This window comes from Triticum aestivum, chromosome 7B (genome assembly GCF_018294505.1).
Source record: "Triticum aestivum cultivar Chinese Spring chromosome 7B, IWGSC CS RefSeq v2.1, whole genome shotgun sequence".
Lineage (NCBI taxonomy): Eukaryota > Viridiplantae > Streptophyta > Magnoliopsida > Poales > Poaceae > Triticum > Triticum aestivum.
The window spans coordinates 624,470,549-624,487,300 of NC_057813.1; the positions used below are offsets into that span (position 1 = coordinate 624,470,549).

General features: G+C 48.6%; 3 long non-coding RNA genes across 3 annotated transcripts; 1 reads left to right on the plus strand and 2 right to left on the minus strand.

Moving 5' to 3' along the window:
• Positions 1-7,616: 7,616 nt before the first annotated feature.
• On the minus strand, positions 7,617-10,309 carry LOC123158980 (uncharacterized). The gene is made up of 4 exons (XR_006479416.1): positions 10,022-10,309; positions 9,479-9,625; positions 8,996-9,068; positions 7,617-7,943 (listed from the first exon to the last, which is right to left on the minus strand). It is a non-coding gene; the product is annotated as an uncharacterized lncRNA (long non-coding RNA).
• Positions 10,310-13,360: 3,051 nt separating this feature from the next.
• Positions 13,361-15,208, minus strand: LOC123155607 (uncharacterized). Its single transcript, XR_006477526.1, has 3 exons — positions 14,565-15,208; positions 13,834-13,917; positions 13,361-13,725 (listed from the first exon to the last, which is right to left on the minus strand). It is a non-coding gene; the product is annotated as an uncharacterized lncRNA (long non-coding RNA).
• On the plus strand, positions 13,509-16,458 carry LOC123155606 (uncharacterized). Its single transcript, XR_006477525.1, has 3 exons — positions 13,509-13,809; positions 15,187-16,035; positions 16,144-16,458. It is a non-coding gene; the product is annotated as an uncharacterized lncRNA (long non-coding RNA).
• The last annotated feature ends 294 nt before the right edge of the window (positions 16,459-16,752 follow it).

The window sequence follows — 16,752 nt, forward strand, 5'->3', positions numbered from 1 at the left end:
TGAGCCTCCAGCGTTGTTGGATCGACGAGACCGTTGAAAAAGATCACAAAAGCTCCAAGGTAATGGCCATGCTTGTCTCGGCAGACTACCGTTCCTCCACGAGAACCACTCCTGGAGATGCCCCCGCGCGTCCACGTTAAACTTAGTATCATGCTCATCAGGTGGCAGCCGGCCCGTCTGTGAAGCCAAAGGTGAAGTCACGCTCTGGTCCCCAGATGTTACATGCAGGTCCCTGACCCTTACATGCATACCTTTGTCTCTAACATGCAGGTCCTTGGGCGTACCTCAAGAAGTACATTACCAACCTTCCAGTCCTCTAGAATTTTTTTGATGAAGCAGGACGTGCTCATGGGGATCTGAAATTGTTCATCATGTATAGCACGTCTCCTAGCCCACCAGATTGCCCACATAGTTAACAACACACTTGTGAGATCCTCCGAAGGTAGCGTGTCTACAAGCCAGAAAATCCATAGCTTTATTGTGTATTCCGTGTAATTTTGAGATGAGCACTTCTGTTAGCTCCTTATCCGCTAAAGCCTCCACACATCTGGCCATCCGACAATCAAAGAGGGAATGTCGCCATGAATCAAAAGTTGAATGACAAATAGAGCACTCCGTTGTATACACCTAGCTTCTTCCTGTGATGCCAGACATCACCCATGGGAAGACACGTTTGAGAGAGCCGCCATGCAAACAATTTGACTTTTTATGGTACATTCATGCCCCCACAACTTCTTCCATGAGTTCCGGTATGCCTCCACATGGGAGCGGCCCGGTATATGCTCTAACTAGTCGGTCCGTTGTACTCCCTCCGTTCGGAATTACTTGTCTCGGAAATGGATGTATCTAGTTCAAGATACATCCATTTCCGAGACAAGTAATTCCGAACGGAAGGAATACTTCTGTTGCTCAAAATAATGTATATGCAGATCTATCAGTAAAGACCCCTTTGTTCTCATAATGCCATGACCAAAAGTCCTCATGTACTCTCGAACTAAGGGGAATATTTAGAATTAGCTCCTTGTCCATCTCAGGGAAGTGTTCATCGAGCTTTGCTACATCCCATGAAGCGGTGCCGTGATCAATTAGCTTTGTAACTTTCCGCGGTGGGTTCGAAGACTTGGGCATACTGGCTGCAGCTTATAATCCCCCATGCATACCCTTGTCTCTAACATGCAGGTCCTTGGGCGTACTTCAAGAACGTACAGGACCAGCCTCCCAGTTCTCCAGAATGTTTTTTGATGAAGCAGGACGTGCTCATGGGAATCTGAAATTGTTCATGATGTATAGCACATCTCCTAGCCCATCAGATTTCCCACATAGTTAACAACACACGTGTAAGACCTCCGAGACCAGCGTGTCTACAAGCCAGAAAATCCATAGCTTTATTGCGTATTCAGTGCGGTTTTGAGATGATCACTTCCGTTAGCTCCTTATTCGCTAAAGGCCCCACACATCCAGCCATCCGACAATCTAAGAGGGAATGTTGCCATGAATCAAAAGTTGAATGACAAAATGGAACACTCCGCCGTATCCACCTTCTTCCTGTGATGCCAGACATCACCCGTGGGAAGAGACGTTTGAGCGAGACACCCTGCAAACACTTTGATTTTTAAGGTACATTCATGGCCCCACAACTTCTTCCATGAGTTCCGGTATGCCTCCACATGGGAGTGACCCGGTATATGCTCTAACCAGTTAGTCTGTTGTATTTTTGTTTCTCACAATAATCCATATGCATATCTCACAGTAAAGATCCCTTTGCTCTCATAATGTCATGCCCGATCAGTCAAAGCATACTCCGCGAAAGATTAGATAAGACTCCCCTCCCCTCCCCTCCCGCGACGCTCCCGCGAGCGTCCGGGGGGAAACCCTAGCGCCGCCGCCGCCACCCTCCCCTTCTCTCTCTCCTCCCTCGCCGCCGCCAAGGGGCACGAGCGGGCGAAGCCCGGTCGTCGCCGGCGGCGGCGGGGCCATCTCGTCTCCTTGCGTGGGGGGTGCGGCGCGGGCCGGATCTCGCCGGTGGGGATGCTGCGCTCGTGCCGGGCGTAGCGGTGCGGCGGCGCTCCGGAGTAGGCCAGCGACGGCGGCGTGGCGTCGGGCGACAGGCGGCATGGTGGTGGTGCAGGCCGGAGGGTGGTGGCGGCGGCGGCTGCTTCGCAGCAGCGCCTCGGCGCCTCGTCTGGCGCTGCGGGTCGCGGGCGACCGGGTCGCGGGCGACCGGGTCGCGGGCGGCCCTTCTCGCCGTGGCTCTCAGGTGGAGGGGCGGCGCGACAGCGGTGGAGGTGGGCGGCCCTTGTCCAGCCGGGCCCCTGCGGCTGGACGGCGGCGCTCGGCGCGGGAAGACCTCCCCGGTGGCCTCTCATGGATGCAGCTCGGCGGATCCGTGCGCCCTCCTCCTTGGCAGCGGGCGGTGGCCGGCTCTCTCTTGTGGATCTGGGCCATAGGCCGCTCCTCCTCCTCCCCCTTCCCCCGGCCATCTGGGCTCGGGTCCCCTTGAGGCAGTGGTCGCCGGCGGTTCTGAGGTGGTTGGGCTCATGGATCTGGTCCAAGACGTGTCCTTTGGGGCTTCTTGGGGTGGTCCGATGGCGGGGCGGCGGCCCTGGCGGTGGGAGTCGCGTGGGTCGTAGGCGGACTGCGCGACTCGGATGCGGGCGTGCAACCACGGCCGCTTGGGTGGCATGGTTGCAGGTGGTTGGCCGACCGGGGATGCAGCGGCAGGGTGGAGCACCGGGGTTCATCACTTACCTGTCCACACAGGTCGACGGTGGCGGCGTCCGCGGATGTCGTGTTCCTCCCTGCAGGCTCCGTTGTGGTGCTCTCACTCCTCCCGTCGTGTTCCGGGTGAAAACCTGATCTTTGGATCGGACGATGGCGACGATCCGTGGTCGTGCCCTTCTTGGAGGCATTGTCTTGGAACCCTCGGTCCGGCGTGGTCCGTTGCACTTCTTTCCGGACGATCTCTCATCTTGATGGTGGTCTCCGTCGGCTACAAGCGGTTCTTTCTGCTCATTTCTGTTGATTCTTGGTAGTCGTTGAAGTTGTGTGTCGGTGCCCGGCATTCTTGTTTCTTGCCCTGGGTTGTGTGGTGTGCGTTTGCATCGGTTTCTTGGATGTAAGTGTTGGTGCTTTATTTATAAAGCGGGGGGAAACCCTTTTTCGGCATAATGTCATGCCCAAGAGTCCTCATGTACTCTTGAACTAAGGGGAATATTCAGAATTAGCTCATTTTCCATCTCATGGATGTGTTCATCGAGCTTTGCTACATCCCATGAAGCGGAACCGTGATCAATTAGCTTTGTAACTTTTCGCGGTGGTTCGAAGACTTGGGTATACTGGTCGCAGCTTATAATCCCGAGGAATCCAAATGTCAAGCCAAATATTGGTGTCTTCCCCGTTGCCAATCCGTTTTAGGAGTCCCAACTAGAGTGTGTCTCTACCCTCCACTATGGACCGCCAGACCTGGGAGGGGTGATTCCCCAATTTTGCCTCAAGTATAGAGCTTATAGGGTAATAAATGACTTTGAGGATCCAGGCACTCGGCGAAGTAGGGTCCTGTAAAAGGCGCCAAGCTGGACGTGCAAGCAATGACAGGTTAAAAAGTTCAATATCACGGAACTCCATACCTCCCATAAATCTGGGTTGTGTCATGGCCTCTCATCAAACCCAAGTTTTTTTTCCTCTCGCCCTTCTTAGAACCCCCACCAAAATTTCCTTAGAAGTCCATTGATGTGCTTACATAGTCCTCAAGGGAGCTTGAATCATGCCAGAGAATACGTTGGAATTGCTTGAGCAACGGATTTAATCAGTACTTCTTTACCACTTGTCGTCAGTGCTTTCTCTATCCATCCCTGCACATGTTTCTAGATCCTATCTTTCAAATATTCGAAGGAGACATCCTTGGCTCTCCCCACATCGATGAGGGGCCCCAAATACTTCTCCAATAGCTTTTCATTTTGCACATCCAGAACATGCTTCACCTCTTGCCTCAACCAATCAGAACAACCGTTACTAAAAAAGAAAGAGGAGTTATCCTTATTTACACGTTTTCCCAAAGCACCATAATATTTCTACGACAAAGAATCAACTATTCTTGTAATGTCAAGGGTAGCATTGAAGAAGAGTAAATTGTCGTCCGCCAAAAGGAGATAGTTCACTTGTGGAGCCTCATGTGCTACTATAATGTTGTGTATCATCTCTTCGGGGATTTGAAGATTTAAGAAAAAAAGAAAGAAAGGCCCTCTGCCGCCAACAAAAACAAGTAAGGTGAGATGTGATCACCCTGTTGTATCCCCTGGATGGTTTGAACTCTTCCATCTTACCACCATTAAACATTATTGAGAAAGATAACGAAGTAATGCACCGCATGACAGAGTCCACGAAGCATGGATTGATCCCAAGTTTCAGCATAACGGCCTTCAGATACGGGCACTCAAGCCTGTCATAAGCTTTCATTATATCAAGCTTCAATGCACAGAACCTGTTACCCTTCAACTTTGTTTTCATATAGTGCAAACACTCATAAGCAGAGATGAAGTTATCAACAATAAGATGGCCGGGTACAAATGCATAATTTTCTTTAGAGATGATGTCGAGAAAATGAGTTTGAGTCAGTTAGTTAATACCTTCAATGCAATCTTAAAGATCACATTGCAGAGACTTATCGATCGAAACTACCCTGCATTCTTTGGACTTGCAATCTTAGGAATAAATAAAATTAACGTCTTGTTTATCTCCTTCAGGGAATCATCCCTACTAAGAACACGAAGCACCATATCAATCATCTCATCACCACACAAATCCTAGTGCCACTGAAAAAGTGCGTAGGAAACCCGTCTGGACAAGGAGCCCCTTTGTGGCAAACATTCGGAACATCGTTGTGTTAACCTCATCATTGTTATACGGTGTATTAAGCTTGTAGTTCATGAACACATCCACTTTCATAGGTACATGAGAAAGCACCTTTCCCATGGTAATGGTACTCTCCGAGGTATAGAGATAATCATAAAATCCAGAGGTCATGGCAGCCATCTCCTCTGGATTATTATTGCTCATGGAGCCATCTGCACGTTGTAGCTTGGTGATATGATTCTTAGACTTTCACGCGCTCGCCTTCTTATAAAAAAAAATCGAATTACTATCTCCTTCTCCGGGCCATTGGATTCGGGCTCTCCGGTGCCACATAATTTCCTTGCGATAACAAAGTTCAAGAATGCGAGTTTCAACCTCTTTTTCTTCTGCGCTCAGGGCCATCCTAGTTTTTTTCAGTCTAAACACGCCTTCTTTATTGATCAATAATCGTAGGCATACAAGATATATTTTGGGGGGGGGGGGGGGGGGGGGGGTGATGAGGTAGATATGTCTACCAAAACCTAACCCAAAAGTGTGTCTACCAAGGCTATGTGCCTCTAGATTGGTATCTCACCCTTCAAAGATGAAAGAGCAATGCAGAAACTGTAGAGCAATTTCTCTAATTTCCTTTATGATTCCCAGTTTCCCACGTACGTAGCACCAGTTCCTTGCTTGAAATCGTTGACAACTCCTTGACAATTTGGTGCAACTTCCACGTGAGATAATGAGATGTCATTAGCAAGAGCTAGCGCCTCACGACAAGCCAAAGCCTCAAGTGTCGCCGGATCAGTGATGCACGAGCATTTAATGGAAGAGGAGCCAAGATAAGTGCCCGAATAATCTCGGTGTACTGCGCTGTACGTCCCCTCATCTGATGAAAGTGAGACCACTCCATCAACACGGATCTTCGCTATGCCCTGCGGCGGTGGACGCCAAGTTCTGAGAGGTAATGTCACTGTTGTTGTGGACGTTGTCTGAGATCACTTTGGTTTACAAATCATTCAGCTCCCATATATATTTTGTGATGAATCCAGGGGTGGCTAGCGGGCTCTGAAAGATATGCTCGTGGATCCCTTGGCGCCGCATGTACCAGATGGACCAAAGTGTTACCAGCATGAGCACAAAGTCTTCCTGTTGTAGCATGTCTTGTAGAGCGAAAATCCATCCTTTTTGCGTCAGGCTCTGTCACGTTGTCCATCGCCTCAACTAGGTCTGGGTCATGAAGTTCCCACACACGGGGCGATGTATTGCAGTGAAGTAAAGCATGCTACCATGCATCCTCCACGCCGCAGATGCCGCAGCTAGTCACCTTGGACATGTTCCGATGATGCAGCAAATCAGCCGTCAGAATTGATTGTTGCGCGAGACGCCATAGAAATTTTTTGAATTTGGATGGGACGTCGAACTGCCACAACTTAGACCAGGCTTTCTCCTCACCTTCAGAGTTCGACGAGTCGGGGCGCCCGTCTAGCCAGCCCTCTCGTCGTAGTTCTGTAGGCACGAGCATACCGTAAGCAGCCTGGATAGTAAAAACTCCATTATTTTCGTGTGCCCAGGACCAAAAGTCATCTACCTGTTTGGTGCATAACATAGTTGCTAAGATAGCATCCCCATCCGTTGGCAGGAACACATCGCTTCGCACAGCTCGGTTGCATTCTGCATTGGGCGTGATGAGATCACACACCCGCTGGGTTGGTTTCGCAATTTGGCTCGTGATAGGCAGCATGTTGGAGGAGCGCGGGAGCCAATTGTGTTTTTTGAATAGTTTAGATTGCTTTTCTTTTAAGGAAATAGCTTAGATTGCTTATCACATGTGTCACGCCGTGAGCCAATTAGTTTGTCCATCACCTATCCGCCTAATGATTCTCTGAGCAAGAGTGTCCCGTCCGTCAAAGCATGGCCCTCCGCGGATTTGTGAAGGTGAAGTTCCTAGTTCTGCATGCAAACAGTGAACCGACGGAAACTATCTTGCTTTCAGTATCCTTGCACTTAGAGACTTTGGTAGTACTGCGCGCAACACCTCCAGCCGGCGGGCTACGAAGCTGCCGCAACTCCACCCGGACAGGGCCAAAAGTGGTCCGACCCCAGCGTTGCAGTTGGCCTGCCACTGTGCGTCCTGCTAGGCACCACATGGGCTTTGTTGCGTTGTGTTGTCGTCATCCATCCTTCTGTTGCTTCTTTTGTTTTTTATTTAGCCAACTAGTAGTACATGTATTGCTACACAGTGCAATGGAGCTCCGATTTTGTCGCCGGCTTCACTTATACTAGATCGGCATCGCGCCTTGGCGCAAGGGTGCCGGTCCCGACGAGGGTGCCGGTCCCGACGACATTGCCAAGCAGGTAAAGATCAGATGCTATGATGCGATAGTAGAAAGGATAGTAAGTGCAGCTTACCGCACCCCACCTGATCCAATTGTATCCAGCCCAGTAATACTCGTATAGAATATATACACGAATGCTCACCCGATAATACCAAATATATATTCCCTCCCTTTATATTTAGTCCGCGTATTAGCTTTGGTCAAAGTCAAGCTTTGTAAACTTTGACAAAGTTTATAAAAAAAATATTAACCTATACAACAACAAATCAACACCATTAGATGTATTATTGAATGTACTTTCATATCATATCAATTTATTATGGTAAATGTTTATATATTTTTTCTAAAAATTTGGTCAAATTTTACAACGTTTGAAAGCATTGTATCTATACTTATACATTCATTGATAACATGTTTCAAGGTGGGCATGTACATAGGGCAAGATTAAGTACAACTATCAATCCACTGACATGAAAAAATGTTCATCTAAGGTTGTCTGAATTTCAATTTCACATGAATATATATTTATGTGTTCTTTATGCCAAGCCCTACAGTGAAGGATGAAGGGGATCAGGCAATCAAAGAGTCAATAGCTTAGAAGTTCGACATGAATATATGCTCACTTAAAGACTTCCACTGTTTGCACCAGAAGGCACCAAATATGGTCATCAACTACGTTCTTCCCTCGAGCTCTCTCACGGTCCTCTTAAATTGGTATTTCTTATCAATACCCAGCCGGCTGTTTAGATTTCCTTGTGCGATTGTAGCTCTCTGAGTAATCAATCATACAAACTGTCAGTTTTGTTTCAGGGAGGAATAACAATTACAGAACGGAAGACTCAGGCTAAAGTGAAACATCATGCATTTAGTGCAGAGCAGCCATGACAAACATAGCAGTGCATGTCTATTCAGCAAGGAGTGGCAACGTGTGCTATATACTAATCCAATAGATTCCGAAACACGCAGACCAAAGCCTAATTGAAAAGCCAAATATAACCTAGACCAACAAAACACGCAGAAGCCACGCACAGGTCCCAATTGTCATTTTCAGAAATAATGCATCGATTCTCATTTTTCACCATAGATGATACTCCCTCCGTTCCCAAATACTTGTCTTTCTAGGCATTTTAAATGGACTCAACATACGAATGTATGTAGACATATTTTAAAGTGTAGATTCACTCATTTTGTGCCGTATGTAGTCACTTGTTGAAATCTCTAGAAAGACAAGTATTTAGGAACGGAGGGAGTAGATCTCAAACTTCATCATGCTTCGACGCCTCTAATGACCCCCTCAATATGTCTACATTTAGTTATATACTTCACTAATCATCTAGCTAACTCAAATTTAGAGTGATCGATGCTTTGCTGATCAGGAAGAATGAACATACCCTGCCAATATACCTAGAAAAAGGCATGCAGACAACCAGGAGCACATGGCATCTCATACAAATGCATCTTGCCGTCAGCAAACTGCTACAACTACAATCCATCGAATAATCTTTATAAATCACATCTGGAACTACATTGGCTTGTCCCGTAGCTCCAACAACATGGCACATGCGAGCAGTTCCAACAAAAAAAATCAGTAGGTCACTTGTAGGACATATCAGAAATGCGCAAAAAAAATTAGGTCCCACCAGAATCTAGAGAAGCGGCAAAAAATCTCCGATGCCAAATGGTTGGGAAGCACAAAAATACAAGCAAACAATGATACTTTTAGATGCCAAGTTCTACCAATAAGTGCACACGGAGGATATATGGCTGCAAGAACACAAGCACGTGCCTCGAGAACTGAGAATAGAAGGAGAAAAAGGGTTGACCTGTAGAGCGATGCCGAAGACATAGCTGGACGAACCAACCAGAACCACGAGCACCCGTAGACAGTGGACCAACCTGCAGGGGAAAGAAAGCAAATCAGGGATTAGCTTGAGATAACCAGATTTGGGACGGTAAGCACATACAGATCGAGGACCCTCGCGCCAGGGCAGTTTTAGATGTGGTCTAAAAATAACGGTAAAAGTAGCAAACACTCTGTATTGTCATTTATCCATGGACCATCAGGAAAAAACAACAATAGTCTCTAGCAAGGCATTGTAATTGATGAAGCTAATGCACATCATGCCAAGGAGATACACCAGTTAGTTAATCAGTTTAGTCAGAGACTGAATCCCCAGCAACTTCCAATCGATGAGAACTTCCAATTGATGAAGCTAATTGTTTCTGTAGATTGCATTGTTCTCACACATTTCCAGCCCACACAAACATGCAAGCCACAGAAAGTGAAAACAATAGGAGGAACTCACATAATCTTGATTCTGTGTAATACAAGCATCCTGGGCAGTTCTCTTCTTTGGCCTAACATTGCATTTACTTGTGTCTCCTGATTCAATATAACGTTGCACGTCCTTCAGAGAGCGAAATTCATAACCACTGACCGGGTTAGTGATGTACTGCAGAGATAAAAAGAATTAGAGGTAAAACAAGGGGTTCAACAAAAAGTACACAAAACAATGTCAAGGAAAATTAGATTTTTTTGGGCGGGGGGGGGCATTCTATAACAAAGAAAACTCGAGTATATCTTCAGACACAAAAAAGACAGCCCAGTAAGTGGACAAAGCTAATTGCTATCAACAGGGTTAGATACTAATAACCTATTCAGAACCTCAACTTCTTGGAGGTCCTTGAGAATATGTGACTAAAAGTGTAATCAGTTACTGGCTTCAAGCATATTTTACAGTAACAATAACTATCACGTAGCAGATGCAGAGTAAAAGCATGCTAGGAGGCAGGAAAGACTGAAAGAGTCTGTATTATTGCGCAATGTAGTTGATACTGGATTCACTTACTGGATTCACTAGGCGTCGTGGATCTGGCCGCCGGAGCAGGCTCCAGGGAGAGGCGGGGGGGAGGGGGGGCGATGGGGAGAGGCGGGAGGAGCGCCGTAGTCCACGACGGTGAGCCGCACTCCTCCTGCTGAGCAGGAGGAGGGCGGGGAGAAGGGGAGGGCGCGAGGGAGCGAGGACGAGCGGGCGCGACGGCGAGTGGGCATGGTGGCGGCGCCAGGGGACGGGAGGCGGCGGCGTCGCAGAGAATGGGCTAGGGTTAGGGGATGAGGAGCGGGGGGAAGTGAGGAGACGAGGAGAGGACGAAGCTGTCGGCGCCCTATCGACCCCCCTCTCCTCGGATGCGAAAAGACGGAAATACCCTGGTGGGGGCAAAGTATTTACGTTTTGTTGCCATTGAAATTTTATCCAACGGCCCAGGTCGATCGGGTTCGAGATCGCACGGCTCACGGCGGTCGGGCCCTAGATCGGACGGTCAGTATCGCGAGGGACTTTCGATCCGACGGCCGAGAAGCTCTAATCGCTGAGGAGCCTCCTGCATCCCTCCCTCTCATATTTCTGGATGCTACACAAGTACACAGTGCAACGGATCTCGCGGGGAGGCGTCCGGTGCGGTGGCCTGCCGGGCGTGGATCGCCTGCAGTGCATGCAGCGACCAACGGCCGGCTGGCGGCCGTGGAGCTTCGTCGGAGCTCCCCTGTCCGTTCTCATGGGGTCGGCCAGCCACGGCGGGCGCGGTGGCGACATAAGTAGCGAACTAGCGATCCCGCCAGTTGCGGCAATTCGCCTGCACAGCAAAATAACCGGCGGGAGCGGCACGGTGAAGGAGCGGATCATGCGAGCGCTTCGGCTGTATAAAGGAGTCCAACAGCGCCGGCCAAGGCGGTGGCGGCGTGCTCTTGCGGGTCTGGGCGCCAGCACGGGACGGGGAGCTCCGCCGTGTGCTGCCGTCGTGGTGCCGCCGGCTACTCCACTACAGGGTCGTGTGACTGACGCACCTGATCGCCGTCAGCGGCGGTCAGGGGGAGGGCGCGTGTTGATTTTCGGCCGAGAAAATCAGATTTAGGCCAAAATTCGGCCATCTCGGCCTGGCCCGGTAAATGTCTTCATCGGTCAAATTTTTCGGCCCAATTTGAATTTTCATGGCCCAGCCCAACTTCTGGAGCGTTCCCATTACCGATCTGCCTCAGTTAAAATGCTCAACCTTACACCCAAACCCTAAAGAATCTTATTTCCCCCTGCTTCTCCTGCGTGTGTCGCGGTGGCGGCGCTGCACACAGCAGCAGGCGCTCGTTGCCGCTGGCCTTACAGCTCGAGCATCCCCGTCCTCTGCCGGATGCGGCTGATTCCATCAACAATCCCCCCCTCCCCGTCCCCTAAACTCTGCAGCATGTGGCCTCTCAGAAGAGGATTTGAGTTTGTGAGGCCTTCAATCGTCTCATCGTCGATGCAATTACCAAATCTTTTCCTTCGGTTCTTGAAGCCTCCGTCATGCTGCTCCATGGCGATCTCTGCATGCACTTTTCTTTCAAGATGTTTGTGTGGACCGTCAGGTCTTGAACTAATCCGTGAGGTGCTGTTTTTAATCCCCAGTACTAATCTGCTAAACACTATATTTTGTGCTCTTGAGGGTTATGCTGATAGTTAACTTTTGTTCCACTTGATTTTATTTTTTTCGTTCAAATTTTGGTCAAATTTTAAATTTTGGTTTCACAATTTCGTCCGAGATTTTGCCGAGATTTTTAAAATGACCGAATTTCGGCCATCTCGGTTAGGGCCGAGAAAATTCACAAACCGAAAGCCAAAACGCAATAGGGCCGTGTGGCTGACGCACCTGATCGCCGTCAGCGGCGGTCAGGGGGAGGGCGCGTGGGAGGAGCGCGGGCTGCCGGGGCGTGAGTTCGACGTGCAGGTGATCGAGTAAACGCCCGACGTGCAGAGGGCTCGCCGCCCCCAGCACGCGCCTGCCGTGATCCGGGAAACCAATGGCGACGACGCGCCTATTGCTGCAGACCTACCCTGGCCAGTTCCCCACCGCATAGCTCCCCCTGACGCCCTCTCTGTCGACTCCGATGTCGTGGTCATCCTCGTCGCGCTTCTCTGCGCCGTCACAGGATGCGCGCGCTCCAGGCGTGGCTGCGGCGGCACCAGCTACGCCGCCTTCCCGTTCTAACGCGGCAGGAGCAAACAAGGGGCTGCCGAAGCTGACGTACCAGGACGCCGTGGCGACGGCCGTCACGGGGCGCGGCGGCGAGGAGGAGAAGAACTTGATCGAGTGCGGCATCTGCCTGTCGGTTTCCGGGGAAGGAGGAGATCTGTCTCCTACGGTCCGGAGGCCTCGGAGGCGTGATTTGGTTCGCCAGCGGCAACGTTTAGTGCGCGCCGTTGGACGCGGACGTCGACCTGGAGTCGGTGGCGGTGCACGAGATCGGCCACCTGCTCAGGCGCTCCCACACTACCAGAAAAACTGGGGTTGCCGACGGCGTGAAGGCCGAGAAGAAGGTAGAGCTGCAGAAGAGCGAGCTGATGCAGCAGCAGGTGGCGAGGAAAAATGGGAGACCTTGCGCTGCGCTGCGCCGCGCCACCGGCTCCTCGACATTGCGCCCTGGATGCTGACGTGAGGAGGTGGCGCATGTCCCCGTTGCACCCACTGCGCTTCAATTGCGTGCTCCTGCTGCTGTTGCGTCATGTGTGTGTGCTAGGCTGCTCGCGTGTGTGTCAGCAGCCTCTCCGGCCCGGTCCAGCCTGATCCAGCGAGCTCACCGCCCCGGTCCGGAGTCGTTCGCCTCCTCCGACACCAGTGTTCAGGTCATCTGCAAGGTGTTCGGTCAATTAACCGGACCGCTAGCACAGGGGAATGGAGCCTGGGGCTGTGTTGCTCGCTCGACCCAGGAGGAGTTCGTTGCTGCATGTGCAGGCAAACTCGAGCACTTGTCCTCCCCCCTGCTTGCTGAAGCTACAGCGTGCACAAAGGCTATTGAGGCGGCAAGTGAGATGGGCGTCCACAAGGTAATCTTCGAGTCAGACTCACTGCAGCTCGTCAATGGCCTGAATTCTGGGGACTATGACCTATCCAACATTGGCGTCCTGATAAGAGAAGCACGCAGCTTGTGTCATGCGTCTTTTGATGTCTTCCAAGTTTCGTTTTGCTAAACGGGAATGTAATAGGGTAGCCCATGAACTAGCGAACTTTGGCTATAAGGCGGGTGTGCCCTGCACCTGGTAGAAGGACAATGCTCCAGGTTTTGTACTTGATTTGGTCGCCAGCAAATCGGTTGTGGGTGTTTAAGTTATGGAAAGTGCTTTCCAGCTCAAGAAAAAAAAACGGGACCAAGCCATGGTACAACTTTTGGCCCTGTTTGGATTGTCGTGTTCTTTTCAAATACACCCGTAAAGAATACAAACCTCGGGTCGCTGTTTTGTTTCCTGCCGAGAATTGCTGAGCGGCCGGTAAAACATAGTCGTAAAATAAGGACGCGTCTAGGGAGAGAGAACCCTCCTGCTGGAAAACCTGGTCCCCCGCCAGCTCCCAGCCCCGCCAACCCTCTCACGTGATTTCTGAACCCCCACCAGCCCCCAGCCCCGCTTTCCCTCAGCCTTGAGGCGCCCGCAGTCAGACCCTCTTCACGGCATCTTCTTCTCCCCCAAGCAAGAAAGTAAGAAAAGGGGCCAGTTCCACCATCCCAGATCTAGAAACCTTCATAGCCCTGCAATGGCGACCACAGAAAGCTAAAAAATCAGAGAAGAAACCAGAGAAACGCAGGAAGGGCTATTGAAGAAGAAGCACAGAGGTAATGCATCAAAAAATTGCTCACCTTTTCCCTTATTTTTGCCCTTATGCTATCCTCCTGTACAGAGTTACTCTTGTTCATCCAACATGTCTTTGGTTTGCTGCTTCCCTGATGCATAAGAACATAAGAACACATTGTAAAAAACCCCTAAAATCAAATAAAAACCCTAAAAAAGGTGATGGATAGATCTGCTGTTTCTCTGCTCAAGTTAAAGTTGGCAATCTGCTCATCCTGTTTGGGCAAAAATAGTCTTAATATCAGGCATCTCAGGTAGTTATATAAGATACACACAATCAAGAAGATGCTATTGTGGGGCCAAAAACTAGACTGGTGGAAGCAACTTGCATAACAAATCTATACTTTCATAACAACTCTTGTAGAAAAAAAAACTGAAAGCTATTCTTGGCAATTTGTACACCCTGTTCAAGCAAAAACAGTGTTGTCGTTGAGCAGCTAGTGGTGCTTATGTAAGATACACAAACTTTAGCAAAAACTGTGACATATCTGACACTAATAAGGAACATACAAAACATGAACCTTTTGCAACTTACAAAAATGATGAAACTTTATGCTTAGTAGGCAACAATAACAAAAAGTTTCTGTTCTAGCTAAAACATGGCTGATGATGTCAAGTTGTGTTGCAAAAAAACATTTTCATGTGAAAGCAAAACCATTTAGAAAAGCTAAAAAGTATGTTGTTTCAACAGTGGTGATAAGTGAGAGACTGGAGAGGATATCATGGGGTTTCTAATTACCTTCAGTTATAACTGGTGTTTTTGCAAAAAAGTGTTGTCTTCCCATGCTTGCGCAGATAGATAAAAACTTGATATTTTGATCCTGCAAAAAATAAAGGACAAGAAAATTTTCCTATACAGAGAAACCCCCCATGAAAACTATTTTATCTCAGCTTTTACATCGCTTGAAACACAAATACGCGGATACGGAACACATTGAACATAAAAGAGCACAATAGTTTTGTTGCTAGTGCGGAAGATAGGTGAAACACAAGTACTGCACATAAAAGGCACAACATTGTTGCCCATAATTGCTGCTGTTTTAAAGTTCTAACATAAAAAGGCTGCTGCTCTCTCTGATTTTGGTGTGAATTCCATGCTCGATCTTAATGACTCTGAAAGGACACTAGCTTTATCAAAAAACCTTGGATGGCATGCAGATAGAAAAAAGAGTTGCCTACATTTAAAAGAGAGAAGAAAAATTATGATACACAAAAAGGCTATGTAATTATGCTCAAAATGTTTCCTGAAAGAAACAAATGGATACTATTCTTCTGATTCTGGTGTGCTTATATTTACTGTGCTACTTGCTTGCATCATTCAGCTGACTTGCTTACCCTTTTTCATGTTGAAAAATAAACAGGTTGACAATGATTGACCTGAATGAGGAACCAGATGAAAATAATGGTGATCCTACGTACTGTACATAACATGATGCTGGAAATGCAGAATTTGTGGCAGAATCGCCTAATTCCCCTATCATGCAAAAAGACGGTGCTGCTGCTGCAGAATCAATGGAAACAGATGCGCACTCAAGTCGTGGGAGAGGGGCTCCAGGCAATACACAAGTACCTGCAGCAGTAGCAACTGAGAGTGATGCTCATACCCTTGATGGCACAGGTGCTGCAGGTGATATTGGTGGGACTGTTGGTAATGGTTTGGGTACTGAAAATGATGATGAAGCTTGGTCACAACCCATGAAGCCGTATGTGGGCATGAGGTTTGACACTTTCGAAGATGCCAAGGAGCACTACAATGCATATTCCTTGCAGATGTGTTTTTCAGTCAAAATGAATACTTCAAGGAAGGATATGAAAACTGGGGAGTTGGCAACAGTTTGTTTGCAACAAGTTTCGAAAGCCTGATGTCCAGGACGGCGGGGCAGAAAATATTCCTGAGCTAGATGACATTGTTGAGCAAACAAAAGATGATGATGAAGATGAGGATATTGTCTTTCTTGATGATGATGATAGTAAAGCCAAAAAGAGAAGCAAGGAACGAAAAAGAGATAAAAGTGTGCAAACTGGTTGCAAAGCTAAGATGGTTGTGAAGCTAATAAATGGCGGATGGGAGGTGATCTACTTTGTTGGCGAGCATAACCATCCGTTGCTTGACAAGCCATGTTTGACTAAGTATTTGCGATCACACCAAGGGATCCCAGCAGAAGAAAGGACCTTCCTTACTCATCTTCATAACTGCAATTTGACTACAGGTTTTAAACCACCCCCTCCCCCACCCCCTCCCCCACCCCCTACTTTCTAACTTTAACAACCTGGACATGCCTATTAATTGTGTGTTTCTTGCCCCATCAACCTCGCAGCAGAAGAATTGGGGGATGCAGCATTTAGAAGGGGTGTCACGCCTCGAACTCACACTCTTATTTGGGAGCACGAGCGATATGTGCAGGTTGGGGGTGGGGGCGATTGGCACTCTCTTTTTTTCCGGGTGGATTGGCACTTTTATGGGAGGGATGGAATTCAGCTAGCACCTCCTCCTCCATGAACCGTACAAAGAAAGTAGTTGCGCAGAAATTGTCCCTCCTTCCTCTTAGGGGCTACAACTCTCGGGCCTCGAGGGTTTAGTGTAATCGTCATGTATTCGTGGACCTATTGTTTTGCTCTCACGATTTGAATTAGGCTATGTTTGATAGTAAAGTATTGTAAAAACCAAAGTATCAAAAAACTACAGTAACTTATGCTGTAGGTATCAAATACCGTGGTTTTGACACAACATAATATTTCAGAGTATTTGTGATACTGAGAACCTGTTTGGTGCAGCGACGAAAAAATGCTAGCTAGCGAACAATTCAGTTTACCAGCGTAGTTGCATGCCCCAACTGACCAGACTAAGACCGGCCATGTACACGGCAATAGAGCAGCCATTTTTCTAGCTAGCTAGCCGTTGCCATCTGGATGCATAAGAACGGAAG